We start from the raw sequence: 7,823 nt of genomic DNA on the forward strand, positions 1-7,823 counted from the left end.
TCCTGTTTGCTTCTGGGCTGGGACAGACTTCCTCTGCATGTGACTAGAGGTGGGTGTGGCCTCACCTGTGCAGGTAAGGACAAAAGCACAGGGCAGGGCAGCCACCTCTATCTCTTTGACTACATGCATCGAAGAAGCAACATCTGCTTAGCCAAAGATGCTCTCTTGGGCCCCAGACAAGAGAGGACAAAGGGACTATCTCCTTATGAGATAGTTTCCAGGTGTATGTTACTTTTCTAAGCTAAGTCTGCCTTCTGGGATCCTGTTGTGAACAGAATGATGTGTAAGTAAACCTTTTTATACTTTTAGAGAAGACTGTGTCGTGTCCTATCTTTTATGATGGAATAAGGGGGAAATACCAGAACAGTTATTATAGAGGCTTTAGCGAGCCTGTGCAAATGCATCCGCTGCGAGTTTAAAAAGGGGAATGTTACTCTGCTAAATTGTGAACTTGTTTACACAAGTTGGAACGGCTATAATCAGACAATATATCCTCTCCCGCATCCCTGAACATTCCCACACTCACTATTTCACGGGTGGGATTCCAGCACAAACCAGCAAACCTTTCTGGAAACCAAGCCATGCGACAAAGCCCATGATATTTTTGCGGGGAGGCTGGTAAAATTCAGGCTAGGCAATGGTTCTGTTAGGAGGATTTGTAGCTGGCTGACCATCCAAAAGCGTGCTCAGCAAGGGGTCTTCATCACCCTGGGGAGAAAGTGAGAAGTGGGGGTGCTGCAGGGTGTTGTTCGACATTGTTATATAACTGAAGGAATTCAGGGGAAGCCCATCAGATTTGCAGATGACACCAAACTGGGAGGGCTGGCAAATTATTACCTGAGAAAACAGGATCAGGATGACCTTAATAGATTGCAGAATTGGTCCACAAGTAACAAAATGGATTTAAATACAGACACATGCCAGGTTCTGCACTTAGGCAGGAAGGACCAGGTGCGCAAATACAGTGGACACTCGAGTTGTGAACGTAATCCGTACAGGAAGCACGTCCGCAACCCGCAGCGCCGCATCTGCGCACGTGCGGGTTGCTATTCGGCGCTTCTGTACATGCACAAAGTGTGATTTAGCGCTTCTGCACATGCGCAACTGCCGAAACCCGGAAGTAACCCATTCCGGTACTTCCAGGTTCGGCATGGTGCGCTACCCGAAGTGTCTGTAACCCGAGGTATGACTGTATAGGATGGGAGACAGAAGAATGTGTGAAAAGGATCTAGGGGTCTTGGTGGACCACAAGCTTAACGTGAGTCAACAGTGTGATGCAACAGCAAAAAAGGCTAATGCTATTCTAGGCTGCATCAACAGAAGTCTAGTGTCCAGATCAAGGGAAGTTATAGTACTACTCTATTCTGCCTTGGTCAGACCACGTCTGGGGTCCTGTGTCCAATTCTGGGCACCACAATTTAAGATGCTGACAAGCTGGAAGGTGTGCAGAGGAGGGCAACCAAGATGATCAAGGGTCTGGAAACCAAGCCATATGAGGAACGGTTGAAGGAGCTGGGTATGTTTAGCCTGGAAAAGAGGAGACTGAGAGGAGATACGATAGACATCTTCAAATATCTTGAGGGCTGTCACATGGAGGAGGGAGGAAGCTTGTTTTCTCCTGCTCTGGAGGATAAGACTCGAACCCGTGGCTTCAAGTTGCAAGGAAGGAGATACAGACTAAACATCAGGAAGAACTTTCTGACAAAAAAAAAATCCTTCCAGTAGCACCTTAAAGGTAAAGGTAAAAGGACCCCTGACCATTAGGTCCAGTCGCAGATGACTCTGGGGTTGCAGCACTCATCTCGCTTTATTGGCCGAGGGAGCCAGCGTACAGCTTCCGGGTCATGTGGCAAGCATGACTAAGCCGCTTCTGGAGAACCAGAGCAGCGCACGGAAACGCCGTTTACCTTCCCGCCGGAGCGGTACCTATTTATCTACTGGTTTGAACCGCCAACCTTCTGATCGGCAAGCCCTAGGCTCTGTGGTTTAACCCACAGCGCCACCCGCGTGGGTCACCTTAGAGACCAACTAAGTTTGTTATTGGTATGAGCTTTCGTGTACATGCACTACTTCAGAACTTTCTGGCCGTAAGAGCTGCTTGGCAGTGGAACAGACTCCCACGAGAGGTGGTGGCCTGTCCTTCCTCGGGGGGTTTTAAGCAGAGGCTGGGTGCAGTGGCGTAGCGTGGGGGGTGCAGGGGGGGCCAGCCGCACCGGGCGCAACATCTAGGGGTTAGGGTTAGGGGGCGCAAATCCATGGGTTAGGGGGTGCAAATTACTTGCCTTGCCCCGGGTGCTGACAACCCATGCTACGCCACTGGCTGGGTGGCAGTCTGCCAGAGATTCTTCAGCTGTGATTCCTGCATTACAGGGGGTTGGTCTAGATGTCCCTTGGGGTCCCTCCCAAGTTCTCTGAATCTATTCCCCAAGCCACAGGTCCTAATCCTCCCTTTGCCCTTTCCGCCAAGGGCACAAGGCAGCTCAAGAGACCAGGCAGCTGGGTCAACCTGGGAGCTAAATGCAGGAATTTAATCCATCCCACAACTGAACTCTCAGGACGGCAGCGTGACTGCCAAGCCACTTACAAGGGCATAGCGGCTCTGAAGACCTCACGCCAGCTCCCACCTTCGCTCACACAGAACTTACTTCCCCACAGGCAGGACCCAGACAGGCTACATTGGAAGTCACAAGAGCAGGGTGGCTGGGACTGGGACACCCCAAATCTAAGACTCTTAAAGAAAACCAAAATAAAATCTGTACCAGGGACAACCAAATTCTCAACTCTTAGCAAAGCAGCCATGTGCTCTTGCTGTTATTTTAATTGCACAAAACAATGGGGACTAACCACTTGACTTTTCTCCCTTTCTAATTTCAACCTGAAGCTTATGCCAAAGTCCAAAATCCGCAGGAGCAAGAGGCCAACTGCCCTTTATCGATTGCCAGTTGACAGGGGTTTTGTGCAAATACAGTTCAGGCAACTCTCTCTCCCTCTGGAAAAAATAAAAGAGAGACAAAGACTGGGGTGCTTTAGTTGAGATTCCTGCATTTCAGGGGGTTCCCTTCCAACTCCTCTACAATTCTATGAAATCTTGAGACCGCCTCTAAATTGCAAGGGTTGAAACGGGCCTCTTGATCCAATTTGCCCAGTCAAACACAGGACAAGGCAGCCCACCACCGCTTCTTCAAACGCCATCCCTGTTCACGCGTGAAGTAGGGAGAGAAGTCTCCGGTTTTCATACTGGAAAGGGAGCCTGGAGAGAAGGAGGCAAACTGCCCTGCTGGGGAGGAGAACAGGGAAAGCAGGTGGAGAGCAATCAGGCCTAGTTTGGCCCTGTGGTTTGGCTCGCTTGCTTGAGTGCTCTGGAGCTATCAGTACCCAAGAATCCTCCTTTGCTACAGAGCAAGGAGCTACCGGTATAGCCACACGCTGTTCAGGGGGAAATATGCAAGCATTTCACAGAATCGTAGAATTGCAGATTTGGAAGACACCCAAATGGTTATCTAGTCCAATGCAACGGGGGAATCACAGCATTTTATGCCACACAGGGAGGGTACTAGGGACTGGCGCACCCCAAATCTAAGATACATAAGGAAAAGGAAACCTGTACCAGAGACAGCCAAATTCTCTTAGCAAAGCAGCCACATGTTGCCGATGTTAAATTGTGTATAATGAGGACCAACAACTTTTTTCTCATTCCAGTTTCAAATGGAAGCTCATGCCAAAAGCCAAATTCTGCAGGGGCCGGTTTGTGCAGCTCTTGACAGGTTTGAAACAAGCGTCTTCATCTACCAGCCTGCCCAGAAGAAGCCCACCCTGGTGCCCCTTCCCCAACCTGGTGCCCACCTCAGATGTTTCTGACTATGACTTCCCCCCAGTCCGCTTTCTGCTACCCATGCAACACCCTCTGTGGACACCACGAATCTGCCTCTACAAAGCAGTACAATTATCCGTTCCAAGACAGAACTGTTTATGAGAGAAGAGAAGCAGTTTGTATGGGGGGGGGGTGTTAGGAGGAGATACAGGGCCTGTTCATCCCCCTTGCAGATTATTTGTTACTATGAGATGTTCTTCCGTACTGTTATAATCCACAGAAATTCAGAGAGTTTTCCAAACCCTCCTTTTACAAGTGGTTTACAAGGTCTGCAGTTTTTGCGCTCGTGTTGCAAGCCGTGGAGCCAACATTTCATAAAATATCATTTAAAAGCACCCCACAGGAACCCACTTCCTTCCTCAACAGGCTGTAGATATGGCTTCAGTCAGTCCGATCTGACCGACGCAACCTTCAGATCAGAGTATAGTGAGCGATTGCCTGTTGCCTGAACAGACAAGACAAGGAACTCTACACAACAGGGGGTGGATCATTCAGCCCCCCCCCCCCGAATCTCCCCACCGGCATTTCACTTACCCACCAAAGCCTCTGCCTTCCCTTGCGGCCCTTTATCTCCTTGTCCTGCCATGGGGATCCCACATCTGCTCTCCAGCAGAGAGAGGAACGAATTCCAGAAATTGCAGTGTACACACTCTGGCTGGGCTGTTTTGCTGGGCTGGCCAGCTGCCGCCGCTGCTGATCTTACACGCCAGGAGGCCCGAGCGAGTGTTGTTGACACACGCAGGCAACCTCTCTCGGTTGCTTTGGCTGCTGCACACTGGCAGGGACAATGCGCTCTCTCGTGGTCACACGCTGCCAAGGCGGCTGCTCAGGTAATCCGGCAAACACTGAGATAACATTGTTGTGGCGTTCCAGAGCAGGCAGAGACACAGGCAGCTGTTAGATGGTCAGGCTGGCAACTCGCACACTGCGCAGAACTCCATGTGAGGAGGACATCAGGAGCAGCTGCGGCAATCCAAAGGACCACACAGGGATGCTGAACATCAGGGCTGAGGTTTACGGCCCATCGTGAGGCCCCCCTGCTCTCTTTTGCATGGCACACTGCTGGGAATTTGCAGAGCCAAGATCTCTGGCGGAGAAAGAGGCAGCTAATGGATAATCCAGATAAAAGCAGAGGGGTGAACAAGGCGTTTGTGATGCACCGCAAGGGCTTAAGACTTCATGCAACTTCTAGGAATTTGCAGGGATTTGTGTTTCCGCAGGGAAGATGATCCTGCAGTAGGTTCAGTCCATGCAGAAGTAGGAAGAAACACACACAGAACAGCTTGCAATACACAGTGTTAAAACTTCCAGGACTTGGAGCGGAAAGGATGCACAGAAGGCCAGGAACGGCGGGGAAAGCTGCGCAAAGAGACTTGTGGATGAGAGAAAGGGGATGGCAAGGGTCATTGAGCCCAGGCAGGACCTCTCAGCAGCCTGTGCCACAACGGGAAAGGATTCTGCCCCCTTTGCAGCAGATCCAGGGTCCTTTTGGCAGGGAAAGCCGAGAGCCCCTCAGTTTTCCAACCGGCCCTGATTGAGCTTTCAGGGTCCGCTGGCCTGGATCTTCTGGGAAGGGGGGGCCTTTCCTTGGCAGCCCCTTCCTAGCCCTGCAGGGGCTGCCGCCTGCCCACGTTCCCTTGCCCTTCCTGCAGCCCCCAGCCCAAGCCGCCCAGCTCCTGCCGCTGCTCCTGCACCCCCCGCCTCAGCCCCCCCACCTCCTGCACCCCCTGGCCCAAGCCCCCTTCCTGCGAGGCCGAGTGCTGCACCGCCTGCCGGACCTCCTGCCCCTCGGGCTCAAGGCCTGGCGCTGGGCTCACATCCCTCTCGCCATGGGGCTGGTGCTGGCCCCACAGGCCCACCTCCTGGCCCAAGCCGGCCCGCCCCTCCTGCTCCTGGCGGCCCCCCAGGCTCGGGCCTTCCTCCTCCTGGCCTGCCTGGCCCAGACCTTGCTCCTCCAGCAAGCCTGCTCCACGCGGACCCCCAAGCAGCTCCTCCTGCTCCCCCTTCTCCTCCCAGACCTCCCCCAAAGGCGGGTGCTCCTCTTCCACCCCACAGCGCTCCGGCCGCTGGCCAGCTGACCCTTCCTGCACTCCAGCGCCCCTTGCCAGCCGCCTCTCGCCTGCCCACTGGACCTGCCCCGGTGGCTCCTGGGGGGTCCTCACCCGCCTCTCCCCCACCCCACTCTGCAGCCACTCCTCGCCCTCCTCCTGCTCAGCCCCAAGGCCCCCCAGCCAAGGGCCTCCCCCTGCCCACCCCCCAAGGGGCTCTCCTCTCCCCCTGGCCTGACTCTGCTCCTGAACCCCGCAACGCAGCACTTCCTCCTGCACCCCCGCGCCCAAAGCCTCCTCCTGGACCCCCACCGCCAAGCCCCACGCCTCCTGGACCCCCTGCCCCAGTCCCAGCGCCTCCTGCTGGCAGCAAAGCCCTCGCCTGGCCCGCACCTCCGGCCGCCGGATGGCTCAAGGGGGAGCCGGCTCACCCCACCGAATGGTCACCTTGGGACACCTGACCCCTTCTTCTCCAGCCCCACACACTGCCTCTCCTGCTCTGTCACCTGCGCCCCGAAGTCTCCCCAACCTCTTCCTTTCCCCGACCGGCCCCCCGGGCGCTCCGTCCGGCCCTCCTCTCCACCTTGACGCCTGCAAAGCGCCCTCCTTCCTCCCTCCCCCAAGCTCCCCTTCTAAGAGTCCCCCCCGCAAAAAAACACACCCGCTTTCCTGCTCCCCAAAAAGTACCCCCAAATTTTTAAAAATTAACTTTTCCCCCTCGATCGCCTGTGCCAGCAGCCCCTTCCTCACTCTCCGGGCGCGCCCGAGCGTCGCCCTCCCCGCCCGGCCGCGGCCTCTGCGCCACCCGGCCCGGCCCGGCTGGCCAAAGTCGCCCGGAGCGTGGCTCGCCTGGTTCCCTTCGCGCTTCGCTCCGCCTCCCTTAAAGGAGCCTCGGCTCTGCAAAACAAAGGAAAGGGGAAAGTGGGGGGCCGCAGGGCGAGCGGGCAAGGGAGGGGGGTCCGATCACGGAAAGTGGGGGCATCGAGGGCCAGGGAGAGGAAGGAGAGGGGTTGGCTCAAGGGGTCTCTCTGCGCCTCTCTTCTGCGCCCAGGGCGCACCGAGGCGGCCCGGGGAGAGCTGGAAGGAAGGGGTTAACGTGAGTTTGTGCCCAAAAGGAGGGGGGTGGGGTGGCAAACCTCCCCCATTCATTAAGTCACTGCCCGGGTTATGTAACAGGCGGCGATGACTGCGCAGACCGTCGGGACAGGCGAAGGGCGAGCCCCCGGAGGAGGAGGAGGCGGCGCCGCCAGGCCGGAGTGGTCCAGCCGTTCCTGCATCCCCGCATCCTCCGGCCCCAGCGAGACGCGCACTTGGGGCAACTCGCCCCCCCCCCCCCCGCGCCCACTCCCACCCCTAGGATGATGCCGACTGGTCGCCAATAGCTAATGGCTCTTTGGGTTTTGGATCCAGATTTCAAAGGCTGAGGGAGACCTTAAGGGGTTTGGGGGCGCGCTGTGAATCTTAACAGGGGCTGGGGGAGCTCTCCATCCAGGCGTGAAACGGCGGCCTCCAACGGTCAGACAGCAAAAGTTTCGATTCACCCAGGATGACCTTTCCTGCCCTGTGTATTTTATTACATCTACGGTTTTTAACATCTTGCTTTTAATCGCTGTTTTTTAAATTGATATTTTATATTGCTGTATTTTAGGTAAACTGCTTAGAGGCTGTTTGTTTTTCATGGAACACTATATTATTTATTTGATACATTATATCCTGTGCTCCCCTACCCTAAGGGCAGCAAACAGCAACTAAAAAAATATATATCTTTAAAACGTTTTTAAAAAACAATTCCAATCCAGTAGCAGCCTGGAAAATATCTCAGCCTTGCTAAATAAACATAGATATCTGTTTCAGTTAGCATCTCACAAACATGAATAGTTTTCAAGGTGGGGGTGGGGAGGTCT

The 7,823-nt window shown here is 54.7% G+C and overlaps 1 protein-coding gene across 2 annotated transcripts in view; it reads right to left on the reverse strand.

Annotated features, from left to right (window-relative positions):
* Positions 1–5,408, reverse strand: part of TNK2 (tyrosine kinase non receptor 2) — a 103,139-nt gene extending 97,731 nt beyond the window's left edge. The window contains exon 1 of one of the 2 annotated variants that reach the window (XM_079977684.1): positions 4,410–5,408. The gene's annotated coding sequence lies outside the window, so the exon portion shown is untranslated. Of the gene's footprint in view, positions 1–4,405 lie in introns of both variants that reach the window. The other variant, XM_079977683.1, reaches the window with a different exon arrangement.
* Positions 5,409–7,823: the final 2,415 nt, after the last annotated feature.

This window comes from Podarcis cretensis, assembly GCF_951804945.1.
Source record: "Podarcis cretensis genome assembly, chromosome: 5".
In the NCBI taxonomy this organism is placed as follows: domain Eukaryota; kingdom Metazoa; phylum Chordata; class Lepidosauria; order Squamata; family Lacertidae; genus Podarcis; species Podarcis cretensis.